Source organism: Sceloporus occidentalis, unplaced genomic scaffold, assembly GCF_023333645.1.
Source record: "Sceloporus occidentalis isolate IW3139 unplaced genomic scaffold, rSceOcc1.0.p SCAF_5, whole genome shotgun sequence".
NCBI classification, from domain to species: domain Eukaryota; kingdom Metazoa; phylum Chordata; class Lepidosauria; order Squamata; family Phrynosomatidae; genus Sceloporus; species Sceloporus occidentalis.
Genome location: NW_028316985.1, coordinates 102,272,322 through 102,293,876, shown reverse-complemented (window position 1 = coordinate 102,293,876; position 21,555 = coordinate 102,272,322).

The following is a 21,555-nucleotide window of genomic DNA, read 5'->3' as shown; positions in this document are numbered from 1 at the left end:
TGAAGGGACTGTCTAATGATGTTGCCAGCCTGGCCCAATATCATAAATGTGTGCAGTTTGGCACTCAGGCCTCCAATCCTTCTAATGGATATTTATTTTTGTGAAATAATACCCCTTTTTTCTTATTATATATTACTAACCATCTCTTGACTCTTGTTTTCTGCCTAACAGAGATGATAAGTAACTAACCCTAAGTCCCACAAAGCAGAGATTCTGACCACTAGAGATTTGCCACATCCAGAAACATGGTCCATTCAGCCACTTAAAACTCTTTCTGTTTAAGACACTATTGGATCATGATTTTTTAAAACAATAAAATACTTACGTATCTAATTGCTACTGCTGATGGATGATACACAGCTGAATGTTTCACTTATTGGTTATGCTGGTTTTCTTAGGCAAGGCATACTCAGGGATGGTTTGGCCAGTTCCTTCCTTTGAAATATAGGGCCAAAACAGATTGCAGAAATAATCCATTTTGAGACCTCTGTAACTGCCCTGGCTCAAAGCTACGGAGTTCTGGGAACTGTAATTCTTCCTTGTGGTCTTTGTGATTCACACAAATGGGTTATTCTGTACCTGTGCAGCTTTGGAAACTTCAGGAATCACTAGAGAGGACTTTTTGGCAGTAGCTCCACCCATACTCTATATAAGTTCCAGGTTTTCCTGCTCTTTCCCAGTTCCTTTCATCCATTATGTTAGCAGCTTAGAAGGAACTTCACTCATTGGAATCAATATGGACCATGATGCGTTAGACCCCATAGATGAAAGGGTACATGGAAAGGTCCCAACCCATATTCCTATTGCATTCTTGCCATCTGTGGAGAAAATAGCATAACCCTTATGGGCTGCTCCTGGCACCATTGTGTCAGTTTCCAGAAAGATTGAAAGCCTCTATCCAGAGGAAGGGCAGGTGGGCAGGCAGGCAAGGACTGAAGGTGGACTTTATTGTTTGTCACTGTGTATCATCTTTCTTTCCTTCATCCATTACCAAAATTGCTTCTGAGAGGTTCTATGTGATCTCTGGCAAAGCAGTGGGTACCAAGCTGAGGCAACATCCATGGCTGTCTCCCCAGGATGTGTCCGAGAAGGCGATCAAGATGTCACTACCACCCAAAGGTACATTAAGGATTTTTTAAAAATTAACAGCTATGTAGTTTATCATACAGAGGGCAAATTGGTAAAATCCCATGCAGAAATGGGATTTTAAAATCTGGGCGTTGTTTGTCAGATGCATTGGCATGAAAGAGAAATAACACAAAAATAATCCAAATGGAAAGCTCCTTTGTACTTTTGGAATTTAGTGAAAGTAAAAAGGAGCTGGTTTTGACGACTTTGTCTTTGGGTTATTTTCGCATCATTTCTCTTTCATGCAAACATCATCTGAAAAACATCGTGCAAATGCAGGTTGTTTCCAGTTTAAATTTAGTTTCTGCACGGGATTCATCCCATGTGATAAACTCACATGAAACACATCTTCTTCCACTATCACGGCAGAAATACCTGTTCTGCTAAGGAAGCAGGGAAATTGGAAGAGCTCTTGCCTGGAGAGTCACATCATGGGCTTTTCAGTTTCCAGCTCCAGGGATCCCGAATGTCTCTCCCCCCCAAAAAAACATGCATTTGCCCAGCCCTCTGCCTAAATATTGTTAACCTGGGGCCATGAGGGAGCTGAATTTTTTCGCCCCACTGGATTCATCCACTGGAGCGATCCTCAGCAGGCAAAGATAATAGTCCATTGGATGGAGCCATGCAATTCCCGTGGAATCATAGTCTTGTAACTGTGTAGCATGAAAGGACTCCATGTGAAGGGCTTAAACACCTCAACTATGCTCATCTACAGGTTTTTCTCTAGGAATGGCTGCCTCCAAATTATGTAAAAAAATTAACAGATGGAGAGCCCTATGGTTTCTGAAGTGACATAAAATTTTACCTAAATTAAAGGCAAATGCTGTTCTCTCTGAACTTGATACTCCAAGAGAAAGACAACCAACTGTATTTGTAAACAATAAAATGAAGAAACAAAAGAGAAAGAAACAGAATTATTTCCAAGATTCTGATTTTTATTAATTTTGCATTATGGTTGTTATGTCTATTTGCCAAGTTCAGTTTGGCAAGTTTTAAAATTATAAGTTTAACTTGATTCCTATGAATCTCCCAAAGGGCCTAACAGGTGGCCCCTGCCGGATGCCCAGAGGAAGGCGAAAAACCTCCAGGGTCTCGGGCCAATCTGCCCTGGAGGAAAATTCCTTCCCGGCCCCAAAAGTGGCGACCAGTGCTACCCTGGGCATGTCGACAAGAGCCTTCCTTATGCTAACAAATGCTGAAGCTCCCTCCTTCCATCTCTCCAAGTAGAAGACATGCTGGCATATTACAGAGTCCATCGTCATCATCAAGGAAAAGCCATTCTGTCTGGACAGCGTGATGTTTCTTCTGAATTTTCTTTTAAATTTAATAAACAGTGCTGCTACTAGATCTAATGGTATTTTAGGAAGCAGGGTTTTTTAAAAAATGGATCAGCTCTTACTATAGTTTTGCAGTGAACAATATTCATTGTCTTACTATATCCCATTTCCAAATGGTAAGAGGTTTCTTATTTGGGTCTCTGAAGACCTTGTAGCATTTCTTCTTTTGAAAGTGGAATTCATATTTCAAAATTCCCTATGTATAACTTTCATTAATTTTCTTTCAGAAGCTTGTTGTTCTCTGCTGAGTTCAGCTTGGCAGGTTTTTACAACAGTAAGGATCACTCAGGTTTGACATAAACTCTCATAGCCTGGATCCATCTACAATCAGAGCGGAGATTGCATCCAAGGAATCAGAAGAAGACTAGGACTGGGAAGGGCAGCTATGAAGGAACTAGACAAGAGCATCAAATGCAAAGCTAGAACAATAAACACTAAAGTATTATCTTCCATACCATTGTATTTGCCATCATCCTGTAGGAATCTGGGGAATGGATAGTGAAGTGAGCTGATAGAAAGAAAACCAACTCATTTAAGAGGTTGTTCTGGAGAGGAATGCTGAGGATACCATGGATGGTCAGGAAGACATGGATATGGGAACATACCAAGTCTGAACCCTCTCTAGAAGCCTTTTCATAATGTGACCATAATAGAGAAGGCAATAATGCTTGAAATGGTAGAGGATAGGAGAATGGTAGAGGATAGGACCACATACCAGATGGATAGACTCAGTTAAAGAGGCTACAGCTCAGAGCCTAAAAGAATGTGCAGAGTGGTTGAGGATGGAGGGGCTTGGAGAGTGTTTCCTCCATAAGGTTACCCTGAGTCAATATCAACTTGAAGGCAGTTAACAACAACAGGAACAAAATACATTAATTTTTCAAACATCCTAACAGGTGGACGCTGCTGGATGCCCAGAAGAAGGCGAAAAACCTCCAGGATCTCAGGCCAATCTGCCCTGGAGGAAAATTCCTTCCCGACCCCAAAAGTGGCGGTCAGTGCTACCCTGGGCATGTCAGCAAGGACCACAGACCACCAACCCGCTAGCTCCTGCTCAGGCCAAACTTATTCCTCCTTACCTTAAGGCTCACGCCTTTTTCTGCATCGACAGGGTCCATTTCTGGACATCACTTACCTTGTGACAGTTTCCTTGAAGTTAAATTCTGTTGAAATGTTCTCCATCCTTCTTAAATGTTCTGCATTCACAGGTTTCATCCTTCTACATCATTTGTCTTAGTTTCTTTGAAGTTAACTTCTGCTGAGATGTTTGTATGAATTAATGGGCTTTCTCGATGACCTCTCCTCATCTATCTGCAGGAACCTGATATAAAGCAATGAAAATGTTGATAGTGTATGAAAAGAAAAGGGTGAAATTGCAGATGTCTTCCAGAAATGTGAGGATCCAAACTTTTGCTTCACCTTGTTGTGCATGATGGTATGCTGCGCCCACATATCCTCAGCTTTTTTAGATATTGGAGCTTCAGTTCTTCTGAGTATTCAAGTAGGCAAGATGGAGGAGGAGACGCATCGATGCACAGCTGTTGGTTTACAGAAAAAATGGAGGAAGGGGGGTGGAATGTGAAGTGAAGTGGAGAATACTCACCTGGAGGATTGAATCCACCTGGAATGTTGTCATCTTTGGGATAAAGGAAAACTCACGTTTCTGGGAGCTAAATTCTCTCGCTGGTCATGAAGCTGTGGGTTAACAGAGTTTCCTATCGGCTACTTTGTCTCATTCCATGGAGTATAGTTTTTGAACGTTGTTAGTAAGCAATTGCATGGAGAAGAGATCCTCCTGAGGCATCCCTTCCTGGCTCTAGTAATCAGAGATGACACAGCCAGCCTTCCTTCCTTCCTTCCTTCCTTCCTTCCTTCCTTCCTTCCTTCCTTCCTTCCGAAATTGACTTCTATTGAGATGTTTACATGAATTCTTGAGCATTCACAATGACTTTGGCTCATTCGCTTTCAGGAGCCTGATATGCTGGAAAGAAAACATTTTATTATGCTATGTTTAAAGAGCCTGGAAAGAAAAGGATGAGGTTGCAAGTTGCTTCCAGAAGTTTTATAACCATCACGTACCTTGTGACAGTATCCTTGAAGTCTACTTCTATTGACACGTTGTTCAATGTTCTGCATTCAGACGTTTGATTCTTGTACATCACTTACCTTCTGATCCATTCCTTTAAAGTAGACCGCTTTTGAGATGTTACCATGAATTCATGTGCTTTCTCTATGACCTCTTCTCATTCACCTGATGAGATGCTGTACTCAGACATTTCCGACTTTATTGTATACTAAGTCCTTCTTGTATACTTCAGTCCTTCTGTTGTCACCCAAGTCTGCAAGATGGAGGGAAAGAGGTCATTCTTTTCAATCATTCTTAAATGTTCTTCTTAAATGTTCTTCCAGATTTTTAGAACCAAAACTTTTGCTTCACCTTGTAGTGAATGATGGGATGCTGTGCTTAGATATTCCCAGCTTTCTTGCATTTTGGAACTTCAGTCCTTCTGTTGTCACCCAAGTCTACAAGATGGAGGTGAAGAGGCATCACTTCACGGGTGTTGGTTTGCAGAAAACCTGAAGGAAGGTGTCTGGGACTAGAAGTAAAGTGGAGAATACTCACCTGGAGGACTAAGTCTACCTGGATAGCCTTTGGGATTAAGGAATACTCATGTTTCTGGAAGCAAGGTTTCCTCCCTGTAATGAAGCTAACCAAACTGGTGGCTCTAATAGGTGCATAGCTTTATCTGTTCATATCTACCAGCCATGAGGAGGGTTTCATGAAGCTTCACTTGATTGGAGTCCTCTCTTAGTTATGCCAACCACCAAGCAAACCAGGCTTCATAGCTTGTTGGAAGAAGTAAACTGAAAGGAAAGGAGTTGTGGTTTGGAAGATCACCAGGCTTATAAGAAGGAAGACAGTTTTGAAGAAATGTGGAAATCTATTTTTACTGGCATGAAGTCCAGTACGCTGATGACACCCAAATATACTTCTCCATGCCTCGGTCAACAGCTTCGATGGCAGATGGCGTCTCTCTTCTCAATCGGTGTCTTGAAGCAGTAATGGACTGGATGAGGAAAAACAAGCTCAAGTTGAATCCAGACAAAATGGAGGTACTTGCAGTAGGGCCCCGCAAACTAGGTATTGGGTTGCAACCTCCAGTCCTAGATGGGGTCACGCGCTCCCCAAAGGACTGTGCTCACAGTCTGGGGGTGCTGTTAGATCCCTCGCTTCACATGACAATCCAGGTGAATGCAGCGGTATCAGGAGCGCCTGTTATCAGCTTTGGCTGATACACCAAATGATACACGAGAAGTAAGGAACCTAGAAACTGTAGTACATGCACTGGTAACCTCATGACTTGATTTCGGTAATGTGCTCTACCCTTGTGCCTAGTCTGGAAACTCGAATTACTACAAAACACAGCAGCCAGATTAGTTACTGGGAATTCTCCGGTGGTCTGGGGAGGAGGCTTTGCTGGCCTCTCATTGGAGAGACCAACAATTTAAATTAAAAAAACACACTCCGCGGGCCGTTAGAAGAGGTGTTTGAGGCTCACCCTCTCAACCCCCTGTCAGTTGCTTCAAACGCTGGTGCAGGGAGGCCTCGTCTGCCTGCTCCTGTCCAGAGTACATTCCTGACCTTGACCGAGGAAGTCCTTGTTCAGGTTGGGCAGCACACTTTGGAAGCCGGCACAACTCTCCTTTGTTGTCCTGAATCGGTTGGGGTGTGGAGACAGCCTGTTGGTGGTCCTCGGCCTGGGCACCTTTCATTCGGCTTGGGGTTGTCACCCCTGAGGAGATGGCTGGCTTTGTTTATCACCTTGCTTGCTTTGCAATGAGGCAAGGGAGTGCTGGCTTGTTTCGCCAACGCTTCAGCCAGGAGCCAGTCCCTCGGTGCTGGTTGCAGGGCAGGGCTGATGTCCGTGAGAGTCCGGCTTGAGCCTGGTGTTTGCTGTGGATACCAGCGCGGTTCCCGTTAGTTGCTACAACTTGGCCGGAGGAGGGAGAGAGCTGCTGGAGCTGTGGGCACCTCGGCTTTTGCTCCTTTCCTTGCCTCATTTGCGTTGCCATGAAGCAAGGGAGCACTTGCTTGTTTTGCGGGTGCCTCAGCCTTGCTGGCTTCTGACGTTCGGTCCAGTCTTTTTGGCTCAGATAAGGAAGAAGAGCAGGGTGGTTCAAGGTTGTTTATTTTGAGCTTCTGTTAAGATATTGTCTGTCATTCGCAAATGTTCTGGATCCAATGTTATTTCAAAATTCAGAAATTTCTATATTTGTATACTTTGGTCCCTTGGCTTACCCCGGGGATCCTTTTCAGACCCCCCCCCCACGTAAGCCAAAAATGCGCAAGCTTGAGTCCCATTTGATGGAATAGGGCTCGTGCTTGCGGCACGGGAGAGTGTGTGTGCCGTGAGCTTGCACGCCATTCTTTCTCCCATCGCGTGGCTTCTGCGTAAACAGGAAACTACGTATGGGGCACCCGCCTATAGCGCGGGGGCACTGTATTTTGTTGTTTCTATATTTTGTTATTACAGCGGGGCTTGTATGTAAAGATAGGTTTAGGGTCTAACTGGTTGTTAGGCAGCCATTTTGTGACAGGTGGCTATTTTGTGTGTGTTCGGGTTGTTGTTTTTTGTTCTGCTAAGCAGGGTCTATCCCGGATGGTTTTTCGATGGGAGTCTGATTTTAACTTTTATTGAATTTCTCTCCCATTTCTTTGTGAGACAGTTATTTGGTCATTAGTATCCTATTGAGAGGGCTGTGCTTCTATATTACCCAACTGTTTCATAGCTGTGGATGTTTTTTACTTTTATTGACATTTTGCATTATGGCTCCAAAGAAGGGATTTGTAGGCAATAAAGGCAAAGGTCTGGCTAAACAGGCCTCGTCCAAGTGGGTTCAGCTTGTTCACTCTGATAATGACAGTGATAATGAACCTCCATGGGGGGGGGGGAAGCATTCGCTACAATACAGTCATTAGAAGCAGAAAGGGCTGGTTACATTCCTTCCTTTCGTGGTTCAGGGACACCAGGACAGCAGTAGAAGTTTTTATGCTGGGAGTTTGACTTGTAGGGATTCTGCAATAGGCTTGTAGGGATTCTGTGGGGGGGTAATCACTCATTCAAAATCTGCACTCAAGGACATGGGCAGTCTGCCAAGAAGGACCAGGTTCCTAAAAAGGTGGCAGGCTCTGCCAGCCCTCCTGCAAAAGGGACCTAGTCCCATAAATTTGGATACCCTCTCTATTGAGTTAAGTCGCTATCCTGTTAGGGTGGCAGCTTTGTTTTTGTTAGCGGGTGTCACTGGTGGTTTTAAGATCCCTCTTTGCGGCATTTGACTCCCCTTCATGGCGTCCAACTTGAGGTCAGTTAGGGGTAAGGAGGACATAATGAGACTAAAGATAGCAAAGGAGGTTTCCAAGGGTAGGGTGACTGGTCCCTTTTGAAAACCTCCTGTCCCAACTTTGAGGGTCTCTCCTTTGGGGATAGTGCCTAAGAAGACACCAGGAGAATTCAGGCTTATACATCATTTATCGTATCCTATGGGAGACTCAGTTAATGAAGCCATTCCACACGAATTGGCTACCATGCGATATACTTCTTTTGGTATGGCCATGAAAGAAGTAAGGAAACACGGCATAGGGGCTGAGCTGACAAAGTGTGATATTAAATCTGCCTTTAGACCGTTGCCGGTGCACCCTAACGATTTTGAATTCTTAGGCTTTAGTTTTGATGGGGAGTTTTATATGAACTGAGCACTTCCCATGGGATGCTCAGTATCGTGTTCTATGTTTGAAACTTTTATAATAATAATAATAATAATAATAATAATAATAATAGAGTATATTTGTATTTCCCGCCTCTCCAAAGATCGAGGCGGGATTACAGCAATAAAATAATACAGAGTAATACACAATAGTACAAAATATTAATACAATCAATAAAATACTTATATTGAATTTAGGAATTCCTATTAGTACTCTAAAATCAATTTATCAGTAATCAGTGGTCAAAGTCGAGAGTCAGCTATTGTCATCGACTTTTACATAGAATCTGGTGGGTAAGCCCATTGGAAGAGATTTCTTTTGAGTACTTTCTTGAAGGCCTCTAGGCTGGTAATGCAACGGATCTCTTCTGACAGGCCATTCCATAATTTTGGGAATGCTGCTGTAAACACCCTGTGGGAAGTTGTTATTAACCTGGTACTATGATGTTCCAATAAGTACTTCCCTGATGTTCTGAGAGTGCGGGGCGGATTGTGTAGGCAGAGGCGTTCCCGCAAGTAACTCGGGCCTGAGCCATGTAGGGCTTTAAAGGTAATAACCAATGCCTTGTATTGTGCCCGGAAGGTAATTGGCAGCCAGTGGAGAGAGTTAAATACTGGTGTTATATAGTCAAAACTAGATGTACCAGTGACCGATCTGGCTGCCTCATTTTATACCAATTGAAGCTTCTGGACTTGGTACAAGGGTAGCCCCAAGTAGATCGCATTACAGAACTGTAAACACGAGATTAGAGTAGTGCAGGTGCCGCTGCTTGAAGGTCCTTTCAGTCCAGGTAGGGATGCAGTTGGTGTATCAACCGAAGTTGATACCAAGCACTCCTGGCTGTCGCATTTTTTGAGATGACAACTGCAGGGATGGATCAAGGAGTACTCTCGAACTGAGAACTTTGTCCTTTAGGGGAAGTGTAACCCCATCCAGGACTGGTTGACAAATCTCCGTCCCTGGACTTATGGTACCTATCGTGAGTACCTCTGTTTTCCCTGGATGCAGCCTGAGTTTGTTTTCCCTCATCCAGCCCATTACCGAGCCAAGGCAGGCTTCTAGAGGAGAGATGCCATCCTTAGTCACTGCAACAGTCTTGGAATGGGCAGTTAAGTATAAGTCGAGATTAAACGGGGTAATACATTATTTAGATGACTTCCTCTTTACTGGAGGTTCTGGTTCTGGTCAATGTCTCCAATTACTTCAGTGTTTTGAAACATTAGCAGGTGAGCTGAGTGTTTCCTTAGCATGAGAAAAGACAGAGGGTCCATGCAGCCAACTTACTTTTTTGGACATACCGACTGACACGGTCAATCAATGTTGTAGGCTCCCAGAGGACAAACTACTTGACCTAAGGCTCGGTGCCCGTAATTTTTCTTCTCTTAGAAAGGCAACTCTAAGGGAGTTTCAGGAGATTATAGGCCACCTAAATTTGGCACGTAGGGTGGTGGCCTTTGGCAGGGTTTTTTAAAGGTGCTTATGAGAGGTACCATTTATTACATTGTGCCACGTCCAACATATGTTGAAAGTTGCGGAAGGGAGCTTTACTAATTACTAATTAGTATTATTAGTACACTTACTGTTCTAATAATAAATAAATAAAAATTGTTTTTATATCCCGCTTCTCTGTCTGAGACAACTGCTTACAAGTTAAAACAGTACAATCCCAGATCCCAGTATCCCCCCCCCCCAATAACAATTAAACAATTCACAATCTAAAACATACTTTAAAATAAACAATTAGACAGTAGCTACTCACATTTCTGGGAGCAAAGTTCCTTCCCTGGTGATGATGCTAACCCAACTAGAGAATCTGAAGGTGCACAGCTTCAACCATTCGAATCTTGTGGCCATAAGGAGAGTTTTATGCAGATTCACTTGCCTGGAGTCATTTCTTCAGTTATGCAAACCAGCAAGCAAACCAGACTTTGTAGCTGGTTTTGAAGAAGTGACTCCAAAAGAAAGGACTCATGGGTCACAGTGGCAGTAAATAATAAAGAAAAGGGTTTGGAGGAAATGTGTAAATGTGTTTTTATCTATCCAAATCTGCTCCACTTTCTACAGCTGCAGTTGGGACGCAGTGAGACATTTGGGGTCTGACTCTTCATGGATAGTTCCCTCTAGATTTTCTTGGATCACTCCCTCTGGATCTTCTCATCTTCCAGTTGAATCCATTCTCTCCTACCAACCTTTCCTCCTCCTTTAAACCAATTGGCCTACTCTCTTAAATGGATCAAATCCCTTTGGTCAGCCTTGTCCTGCCAAGGCTGACCCAAGATATTTGCTAAACATTAAATTTCCTCCTCCATTCCCTTGAGCAAATATAACCCTGCCGCTGAAGACAAGTTGTTATCTGAGGCTGAAAATCCCGCAAACCGTGCTTCCCTTCCCAGAAAGGCGGCTAGAATAATGAAGACTTGAAATAACCAGCCATTAGTTGCCTTCTCTTGACACGTATCAGCAGCTAACTGCCTCATCCTGGGTACCTTAACTGCCATAGAATAATAAGCGCATCACAATAGAAGTCATGGAGCATCATCCATGGTCTGTTTAAACCACAGTTGGATGAATTCCTGAAATGTTCCTGGGAATCAAATATGATTGCAAATTTTTTGCATTGATAGATATTCCTATGACAGGCCAAAGGCTTAAAATTGTACCTTATTAGCAATATACCCTCGAGAGAATCTACATTTAAATTAACCCTTTCATTTGTCCATCAGGCTTAAAATGGGGGGAGGGGTCTTCAACGTTTGCATGGTGTCCTCAAGCTTTTGGGAGTGAATTATGGCTGTACCTTTCTGAATTGATAGATATTCGTAGGACTCTCTAAATGCTTAAAATTGTACTTTAACAGCAACAAACCCTTGAAGAATCTACATTTAAATTAATTCTTTCGTTTTTCCATTGGGTTAAAATTAAGGGGAAAAGCCCTTTCAACATTTGCATGGTGCCTTCAAGCTCCTAGGAGTGAAATTTGGCTGTACATTTTTGCACTGATAGGTATTCCTAGAACTGGTGGCTCTAATAGGTGCATAGCTTCAGCCGTTCATATCTAACAGCCATGAGGAGGGTTTCATGAAGCTTCACTTGATATACTGGAAAGAAAACAATTTATTCTGCAATGTTTATAGTGCCCAAAAAGAAAAGAGTGAGGTTGCAAATGGTTTCCAGAATTTTTAGTACCAAAACTTTTGCTTCACCTTGTAGTGAGTGATGGGATGCTGAGCTTAGATATTCCGAGTTTGGATAGTCTTTGGGATAAAGGAATACTCATGTTTCTGGAAGCAAGGTTTCCTCCCTGTAATGAAGCCAACCAAACTGGTGGCTCTAATAGGTGCATAGCTTCAGCCGTTCATATTTACCAGCCATGAGGAGGGTTTCAGGAAGCTTAATTTGACTGGAGACCTCTCCCAGTCAAAGCTAGACTGATGGTTATTGTACACTGATGACACCCAAAGATACTTCTCTATGCCTCGGTCAACAGTTTCAATGACAGATGGCATCTCTCCTCTCAGTTGCTGTCTTGAAGCAGTAATGGACTGGATGAGGAAAAACAAGCTCAAGTTGAATCCAGATAAAATGGAGGTACTTGCAGTAGGGGCCCCCAAACCAGGTATTGGGTTGCAACCTCCAGTCCTAGATGGGGTCACACTCTCCTCAAAGGATTGTGCTCTCAGTCTGGGGGTGCTGTTAGATCCCTCGCTTCACATGACAAATCAGGTGAATGCAGTTTAATCAGGAGCGCCTGTTATCAGCTTCGGCTGATACACCAGCTGCGCCCTTTCCTAGAAGTAAGGAACCTAGAAACTGTAGTACATTCACTGGTAACCTCACAACTTGATTTCTGTAATGCGCTCTACCCTTGTGCCTAGTCTGGAAACTCCAATTAGAACAACACACGGCAGCCAGGTTGGTTACTGGAAATTCTAGGAGTGACAGGATAACACCGACCCTAAAGTCACTCCACTGGCTGCCTATTAGTTTCCGGGCTCAGTACAAGGTGTTGGTTATTACCTTTAAAGCACTACATAGCTTGGGTCCAACCTATTTAAGGGATCGTCTACTTCCATACAATCCACCCCGCACACTTCGGTCCTCTGGGAGGAATTTATTGCAGCCTTTAAAGACCAGATTAACTGCAACCTCCCAGAGGACCTTTTCTCCCAGGCTATTGAACGGTCTGCCAGATGAGGTTTGTCAAATTACCAACTAAGACAGCTTGAAAAAAGCTGTCAAGACGGAGCTCTTCCAACAGGCCTTTCCCGCATGAATTCCTGGCCACAGATTGATTACCCCTTCACCACCCTGCCTATATTATCTTTATTATAAATTGATTTCAAAACTCTTTTAATTGTAATATATTTATTTTTTTAAGGGGGGGATGTTGTAATTTTATGTATGAGATTGTATGTGGATGTTTTAGTGTGACCCGCTCTGATGGTCTTGCTACAGAAGAGCAGGATATAAATAAAAGTTTTATTTATTATTTTATTCATTATTTATTTATTGTTCTTAACCATTCTGATGCCTTTGGGGGGGCAAAATTTTCATAGATCTCGCAAATATTTCCCAATCGGTTTTTGATAGCTTTGTTGGCTCCACCTTTGACATATCTGCAATTATGAAACATTTTGTTTCTTCGAATATCTTTCCAAGTCCTGTTAACACAGGAAAGAAGAAAACTCTTCTCAAAACTCAACAGCCGCCACCACCAAATGGCTTGTGCTTGTACCAAGTCATGTCTTGCAGTGCTTTGGTAAATGTGACATAGTTCTCTACCTGACCTTTCCATGTTCTTGCCATCTTCCCTGTTTGTTAAATGTGGTATGTTCACAAATCATGCACTGCTGTCACATGGGATCGATCCAACAAAAGGTGCTCGGGGAGGAATACTCACCTCTATGTTAACAAAGTTTTCCATCAGCTACTTTATCTCATTGGATGGAGCATAGCTCTTGAATGTTAACTCTTAATAGGCAATTGCATGGAGAACAGCCCAGAGGAAGAGATCCTGCTAAGGCTTCCCTTCCTGGCTCTGGTAATTAGAGATGACACAGACTCCCTCCCTCCTTCCCTCTCCCTTCCTCCAGCAGCACAAGACATTGGTTATAGATGTGATCCTTGTTCCAGATGGAAAGTTAGGAGGCCTGGGTTGGGGATGATGCGGTTGCTTTTTCTGACTGGCTGGCTATTTTCTCCGAGCCTTTCTTCCAACTCTGCTTAGAAATGTCTTCAGGGCTGCTGGTCCTGGTGCTGACCTTGGCAGGGAAGTCCATCATCCTGGGTCCCTGATGCCTCTCCTGCCCTGGCCCTGGCATTCTCTGGCCCTCTGGGGACCAAGGCAGCCCAGTCCAGCCCAGGCTCTTTGACGGTTAAAGTGTTGGCATCCCAGAAAAGCAATCAAATTCGCTAATTCTTATCACACACAGAGAAAAACAACGGGCGAAAAGCATATTAATTAGGCAAGAAAGCGGGTCGAATACAAATTTGGGGTGGGTTACAAACGGGCAGGGGATGACATCTTGAAGGTGTCTTCTGCTGAATACGGAGCGTTCAGACCACCCGCCCCAGGGGCGTGGCTCAGGTGTATGGGGCTTCCACACCGGGGGGCAGTGAAGCCGCCTCACCTGGGGCCGTTTCTGACCCGTAGCTTCCATACTGCCGCCTCGCAGGACATCGCAAAGAGAGAGGCAGCTTCGGCATGGGCGGCCAAATACGCGGCTTTTTTTTCCTTTTGCCGGCTAAGAAGTGCGCAACTGCGGCAGTCTAGCACCGGCCGGCAATTTCCCTTTTACCGGCTGCGGAATGTGCATGTGCACATTTAAAGCGCCCGGACCCCTTTAAACATTTTTCCCCACCCTACCCAAGAACAAAGGTGGCTTCCTGCCAGCTGGTGATCAGCTGATGTTGGCATCCTTGCCCGCTTGCGCATTGTGAGTGCCACCGGCATCATGGATGCCTCCTCTCCTTTGTTCCCTGTTGTCTTACTGAAGCTGCAATCCACAGCCACAGGTGTCGCCACTGCCACCACCGCCCCCTCTGCCTCCTCCGCCTCCTCCGCCTCCTCTGCCTCCATTGCCACTGCAATGGAGGTCCCATCATCCACCTCCACAACAGCTGTAGACTTGGATGACAGCAGCAGTGATGATGATGATGACACAGAACAGGGAAGGGTAGTGGTTGCCATAGCAGTTCATCAGGGTGCTGTTGGCGGTGCCATGGCCCTGGCCCGAGTGGCGCGGCTCCGCCGCTGCTGGAAGGTCCCTACATCGCAAGAGTTCTGGGAGCGGGTTGTCTCAACCATATGGTCTGACGAGCAATGGAGATATTTCTTCCGAATGCCCCGTGCCCTCTTCCACAGACTAGTGGGCATCCTGCACCCAGAACTGGAAAAGTCAGACACAGTGATGAGGAGAGCCATCCCGGTGGAGAAGAGAGTCGCCATTGGTGTCTTTTCACTGGCACACAAATCCAGCTATGTTGTGACGGCGGCGCTGTTTGGGGCTGGCATTGCCACCGTGGGGGAAATCGTGGTGAAGTTTGCCCTGGCCATGGAGAAGCTGCTGCTGTCACGGACCGTGTACCTGGGGAATGCACGTGAGGTAGGGACAGCCAGACTACCTTCCCTTTAATCTTTGGCAGCTCTGTGATATTCTGTGTCAAATGTCACCCCCTCACTGTACATTTGCTGTTCTTGCTATGGTGCAGTTGCGCATGTGTAAAAGAGTTGTCATGTCAATTCCTCTGTTTCTCTCCCTTCCTTTCCCCCACAGATTATGGATGCCTTTGGTCGGTGCGGCTTCCCGCAAGTGGTTGGCCTCATGGACGGGTGCCACTGCCTCATCATACCACCCCTGGGGCAGAGGAATGTGTATGTCAACAGAAAGGGCTCCTATTCTGTCATCCTGCAAGGGACATGTGACCACACAGGAAGGTTCGTGGACATGGAGCTCAGATGGCATGGGTCAGCCCACGATGCCAGGGTGGCACGGAATTCTCTCATCTTCGAGACCATGGAGGCTGGCATCTATGTGGAAGGGAACCCCAGCATCAACATCAGAGGGCAGCAGATTGGGCCCCTGATACTGGCTGACTGTGCCTACCCCATTCGGAAGTGGCTCATGACACCCTTCAAGACCCCCCACACTCCCAAACAGAAGCTGTTCAACAAAAAATTGAATCGCGTGAGGGGGGCCGTGGAGAGATCGTTTGGCAGATTGAAGGCGAGATGGCGCTGTCTCACTGCCCCACTCTGGTGGTAGAGGAGAACGTGGTGCCTATCCTCGCATCATGCGCCATTCTGCACAACATCTGTGAGACCAAGGGCAGGTTCCTGGATGAGGGGACGCGATATAGGCGCCGTTTTGTGCTGCCCAACCTGGGAGCAATCACGGCTGATAAAGAAAAAGCCAAGAAGAAAGAAGGGGAGGCTGTGAGGAATGCCCTGGCAGACTTCTTTCTGACAAGGAGAATCTGAAGTATGGTTCCTGTGCCATCATCTGTGATGTCAGAGTGCATTGTACTGTAATAGTATAAGCACATGAATAAATGTATCCCATTATCCACAGTCTGAATCTGCCTATCATTCCTGCTGTGGGCATGCTTTGCCACGTGCCTGAGGAGGACACACACACACACACACACACACACACACACACACACAAAAGGTCTCCTGGCGCCTGTTTTCCTGGGTCAAAAAGATACATCAGCTCCAACTGCCAATTGCCCCTTTGACAATGTATCAATCCCCCTCAAACTCAAGCTTTCCTAATGGCCCATTTGAATGTACCAATAGGGCACCCAGAGGGCATCTATTGGGGGAGAGATTCAAACTGCTCCTCTGAGAGCTTTCATTGGCCTGGGACCACCTTGGCCTAACGGCCCTCAGCTGCTGGTGCCCATATATACCCGTGCGCAACTGTGCAAGACCCCAGGACGGCGATCAAGATGGCAGTGCCACGCAGGAGGGTCCCGGTCCACATCGCCTATTGGACCAAGGAGGAGTTCGGGATCCTCCTGGACTCCCTGATGCCACAGGCAGCCGCTCGAAGGGTGATGGCCAGCACCAACAAGCCCAACGGGGGGTATTTTATCCAGGTGTCCCGTGCCCTCGAAGAGCGAGGGTTTCGAAGAAAGATGCATCAGTGCAGAGTAAAGTTTAAAACTCTGAATGCATCTTTCTTCGAAACCCTCAAAGACTTCGGGGAGCACCCCCCCCCCCCCCGTTGACAGGCGGCCACCATTCTTTGAGCGGCTGAAGGACCTGTGGATCAGGGGAGATCGGCCCAGACCAGAAGATCGCCGTCCTCCAGATAAGTCAGAGCTCTTGCCCTGCCCTGTCCTACCCTCCTTGACCACTCCCTTGCCCTCCCCTTCTTCCTGCATGGTGCCAATGCCATCCCTCCTCTTCCCTTCTGCAGGTGTGCGGCCGAGGCAGAGGCGGAGGGAGGGAGGGCACTGTGCCAGGTCGCCCTCTCCACCATCCTCAGGGGATGAGGATGTCCCCGAGGGTGGGCCATAGCCAGGACCAGCTGCTGTGGCCCCTCCGCAGCCAGAGCAGGCTCCTCTGGCGGAAGGTAGGTCCCCAAGGTGAGGGGTGGGGGTTGCCTGACTGCAGCCCCCACTACACTTGTGCCCTTCTCTGCCATGCCAGCATGGTAACTTGGGCCTTTTCCCCCCCTTTGGCAGGGCTTCATGTCCTTGCTGCTTCTGCCGCTGCCGCAGAAGAGGAGCCTGGCCCGAGCCGCCGCCTGCCTGGGGAGCCAGGGGACTTGGCCCTCGATGCCACGGCCCTGCATCGAGTCCTCCAAGCCCAGCAGTGAGGTAAGTGTAGAGGTGAACCCAGAGAAGGGAGTGGGGGCACCCAGAAACCCTGCCTGTGGGAGTGGGTGATAGGGTGCACAGGCTGATCCTAACCATCCTCTTTCTTTTCCCCCCGCAGAGAACGGACGGAGAGGAGGTTCTCTGCCCTGGAGGAGGGTCAGAGGAAGATGGGGGAGAGAGTGGAGGCCATCGAAAAGACCCTCCAAGAAATCCTCCGCCGGCTGCCCACCCCACCCCCTCCCCCTCCCTCCTCCCTGAAGCAGCTTCCCTTCCCTGCCCCCTTCACCATCCCCCTTCCCTTTGTAAATAGTTGTAAATAAGAAAAGATTTTTATTGTTATTAATACAAAAGTTTATTTTTTTAAAAAAATTGTGTCGTTCATTGTGCGCAAGTGCGGCAGTGTGGATGTGTGTGAGAATGTGACAGCTTATGCGCAACTGTGCATTCTAATCCTATGCAGGAGTGCTGTGGGGTAGCAATGTCCAAACTCTGTCCTTTCAGGTAAGTGTTTGGACTTCACCTCCCAGAATCCCAGACCACAGGGCAAGGTGGCTGGGGATTCTGGGAGCTGAAGTCCAAACACCTTGAAGGACAGAGTTTGGACATTGCTGTTTAGGGGACCAGTGAGCCAGGCATGGTGGGAGGAGGGAACAGGAAGGGTAGAATAGAATAGATAGGGCTGGGAGGGAACACATACCCTGGGAGGCGAAATGATGTCTTGGGACATCATGGGACCTAGTGCCTTGTCAGTGCTCCCTGCCCCTTCATCTCAGGCCCCCTCTAGTTGCCCTTTGCCTTTGGAGGCAAGTTGTGGGCGGTGGGACTGCCACCGTGTCACTGAAGAGGCTGGAGGATGGCCCAGCAAGAGGCTGCTGAGACAGTTCTACCTCCATTGCAACTCCCTGCTCCTCAGCTGGAAGGATTGCTCTTGCTGGGGGCTCCTGCTGCCCAACCCCTTCCTCCACGACCCTGGGGACAGCCCTGCCTCTTCCACTCTGCTCCCTACGTACCCTTCTGTGTCTCGTGCCACCCTGCTCTCTCCTCATGATCTCCACCATTTGCCCCATCAGAACAGTCTGCACTTCCAATGTAGTGTTGAGTCGCCTCTGCTCTTGGTCTGACCTGTCTATTGATCTCTCCTGGTTCTGAACGGCCCTCTCTTGAAATTCCAGTGCCCTTTCCATGATCTCCCTGCGGGACTGTCTGCCCCTCTCCCTTTCCTCAGAGGCTCGCTGCCCCTGCTCCACCAGTGCTGCCATGTGCTCTGCTGAGCAAGCCTTGAACTGATCCATAGCCACCACAGTTCTAGTAGCTGCTGACGGACGCACCCTCTTCTTCTTGGTCGCAAGCCGCTCCTCTGGTGTCATGGCAGCTATGGGGTTAGCTGGAGCTACTGCTTCTTCTTCGTCTTCTTTTGTTCATCCTCCTACTATTGGACATACAACCAGAGAGTCATAGAAGCCTACAGTTAGCAGAGACCCTGAGGGACATCTAGTCCAACCACATTCTGCCATGCAAGAACTCTCACTCAAAGCTTCCCCAATGTGGCAAAGGGTACAGTTTCAAACTAAGGGCGTGGGGAAAGGAGAGATTTATAGGCAAGGGATAGGTGCCTTAGGAATGTGGGACACATGCAGCACATGACCATGCCAGGGACACTCACAATCCTACTTCCACATGATCCCTGGCCCAGCAACCTTGCAAACATACCAGCATAGTAAGCAGTGAAAGAAACAATGCCAAAATTGCGCAATTGAGCCATGTAGTTTACCCTATTGTGCCGCACTTGCGCCACTATACATTTGTTGTCAACATAAACATAGGGTTTACCTTGCATAGTCTCTTCGGCCTCACTGCCATCGCTGGCGGGTGCACTGGCCCGGGAGACAGGTGAGCGGTCACGGTAGCTGCTGGTCGTGGAAGAGGATCCAGCACGAGATGGTGGTCTGCTTTTGGAGCTCCCGGCCCCAGTAGACATTCGTCTGAGCAGGGCACGGGGGTCCAGAGGTCTCTGGCTGCTGGAGGAATCACCCGAGTCGGGGTGTTCCTCCTGCTGCTCATCTGTATGACAAGGGACAAGGGTAATCTCTGCCTTGTGCCCACCCCGGGGCCACATCTTCCCCTTCTCCCATTTCCCCCCTCCCTTTCCCCCAGGGGCCCTGGCACATCTTACCGTGAGAGGGCATCAAAAGGTCCTGGGAACATTCCAGTTCTGGAGTCTCCTCCACCTCCTCTTCCACCACCACAGGTTTGGCTCTGGCTGGCTGGCCCACCGGGACCCTCACACGCTCCCCACTGGTGGCTAGTCTGTTGGGTCTGATGCTTCCATCACTTTTAATGAAAGCATGCAGCTCCTTGTAAAAGGGCAGGGGGGTGGCAATCTTAGTACCTTTCGCCTGGGCATCTCTGTATAGTTTGTATTGAGATTTCAGCGTTTTGCATTTTCGGCGACACTCCTCCCAAGTTCTGTTGTGGCCTTTGGCCTTCATGGCCTCTTCCACTTCTCGATATGTCTCAGAGTTCAGGTAGGACTGGTCCAATTTCTGCAGAATATTTGGCTGTGACCATATAGCTATGAGGTCAGCCGTCTCCGCATGAGACCAAGACGTCCCCCTCCCTTTTTTCGGGGTGCTGGTGGATGGCTGTGCCATCCTGCCTGGTGGCAAAGGGGAGCTGCCACACAGCTGTGCCAGGAGCAGCTGAACTGTGCCCGTTCCCCAGGTGAAAATGGCGCAGGAATGTGTGTAGGGGTTCACTTTAAATTCCAAACTTTCCCTTATCACTTTCTACAACCAAAACATCCACTGGCAAAACTTACAACTTCCCGCGATTCTAGCAGCGCATGCGCACATGCAGCTCTAGTGTTAGGGTTACGAGCATTAAAATAGAATGCAGCTGTGCCGCAGCTTCCACAGCTGCATGGCATCTGATGCTGCAATTAAAGCCTGACTGCAAACCGCGCATGTCCCGGGACCCCGACTCATTATGCGATGCAGCAGACACGGAGCTTTTAAATGGGCAACTTAAATTAGCAGCGTGACAATTGTGGCGTACCGGTGCAGCAGCTTATATACGGAGATGCGCACGTACGCCGCTTATCAAAAAGAAGTGGAAAAAAGCGGCACCTTTTTAATGCCGCTTCTTCCCGCTTCGGGCGTGCAGGTGGCGCGTTCATGGCGGCATTCAGGTAAGGGCCGTCTAAAGGCTACACCTTCATGATGTCATGAACACACCCCTTTTTGCCCGTCTGTAACCCGCCATAGAGAGTTTCCACAGATAGAGGGAATCCCTTTAATAAAGTCCCCTCCATTTGGGAGGGCAATAGATAAGTAAAGAGGCAGTGGGACTAGTATGGAACCTTCTCACACATTTAGCTTATGCAGATTGCTAACACCTGACTAATGCTAGAGTCATAGAATTATACAGTTGAAAGTCATCAAATCAATTTCCTTGCTCAATGGAGGATCTCCAGCAGAACCATTGCCAGCAGGTGGCTATCCAGACACTTTTTGAAGACATCCAGAGAAGGAGACTCCACCACTTCTCTAGGCAGTTAGTTCCAATCACTTACTGAAGAAGTTCATTCTGATGTTCAATCGATATCTACTCTCCTGTAACTTCAAACCATTAGACTTGGTCCTTCTCCCTGGGTCTCCTCTTCTCTGTAACAGTCCTTAAAGAGTGTAATCATGTCACCTCTTTGTCTTGTCTTTGTCAAGCTGGACATGTCCAGTTCCTTCAACTATTCCTCATTTGTTTTGTACTCTATACTTCTTATCATCCTTGTTGCCCTTCTCTGAACCTGCTCCAACTTGTTCATATCCTTCTTAAAACGAAGCACCCTTAACTGAACACAATACTCCAGATGAAGCCTGACCAGTGCAGAATACATTAGGACTATTACTTCCTTTGACTTGGAAACGAAGAGGCAATACAGACTGCTGCAGCACAGATAACGCCATCCAAAAGAAGCCGCTCTATGATGCCACTTCCTGCCAGTGATGTCTGGTCATTGTACGGTGGCAGCGTCATCATGGCAGCCCCCGTATGGACAGGAGGCCGCCATGATGGTGGTGTCCGGTGGTGGTGTCAGGCCTATGCTTCCATTAAAGTAGGTCAAATTAGCATTCACTGTCTTTGCTGCAGCATTACACTGTTGGCGTATGTTCAATTTATGATCAACAATAATCTCAGGGTCCTTTTCTTATATAGTACTATATATATAACTCTATACAGCTGCGTGCTTGTTTTTTAAGGCCTAAATATAGAATTTTGCATTTGTCTCTAATGAATTTAATTGTATTAATTTCTTTCCAATTTTATAGTTTATTAAGGTCCTTTTGAATTCTGTTCCTCTATTCCTGTATTCCAAAGTGTTAGCCACCCCTCCCAGTTTTGTGTCATTTACAAACCTGATTAGGACTCCTTCTCCCCTATTACCTAAGTCATAGACAAAAATGTTGAAGAGTAATGGTCCTAGGCTAGAACCCTGTGGCA